At 36.8% G+C, this 611-nt stretch overlaps 1 pseudogene; it reads right to left on the minus strand.

The window, feature by feature from the left end:
• Positions 1–254: 254 nt before the first annotated feature.
• LOC105292430 lies at positions 255–611 on the minus strand (annotated as a pseudogene).

The following is a 611-nucleotide window of genomic DNA, read 5'->3' on the forward strand; positions in this document are numbered from 1 at the left end:
CAGTTGGCATTCTAAGAACTTGTCATGATTGCCTCAGGAGAGTGATGACATGTTCAGACACACGAAGATTTTTTTCTAGTTCATGTAATGAAAGAAATTATACTTTGGGATCTTAAATTGCAAACAAGACCCCTGCTAATGCTCCATTGTTCAATAGTTCCAACTTTGGCAATATTGATTTTTTCAAATATGATATTTTTATACCATTTTTTTTAACAGAACAAAAAATTTATTACTCAAAAAAGCTTCATTTTTTAAAAAATTTTACTTTCTGACTCTGTTTGTGCCTTCAAGACTTCCACAATGGTTTTCTGCTCCTCAATAAAGAAAGCATGCTTGATCCTATCACAGACACATTTAGCACACATGGATCTGCCATAGGCCCTGGTTGCCATGTTTTTCATTTTAGACAACCTTATGAGAACTTCAGGTCTCATAGCATAAAGTCCACAAAGTCAGCCTGGGCACATATCTCCTGAAGATTTTGGTGCTTTCCCGTCCTTCTTGGTAAAAAGGTAAACAGTTCAATTACCAGGGGATTGGGATGGACTAGTTTTATTAGAGGCTGTACTGTAGGACAGCCTTCAATGGTATGTCAAACGCTGGACCAT

This window comes from Pteropus vampyrus, unplaced genomic scaffold (genome assembly GCF_000151845.1).
Source record: "Pteropus vampyrus isolate Shadow unplaced genomic scaffold, Pvam_2.0 Scaffold56, whole genome shotgun sequence".
Classification (NCBI taxonomy): domain Eukaryota; kingdom Metazoa; phylum Chordata; class Mammalia; order Chiroptera; family Pteropodidae; genus Pteropus; species Pteropus vampyrus.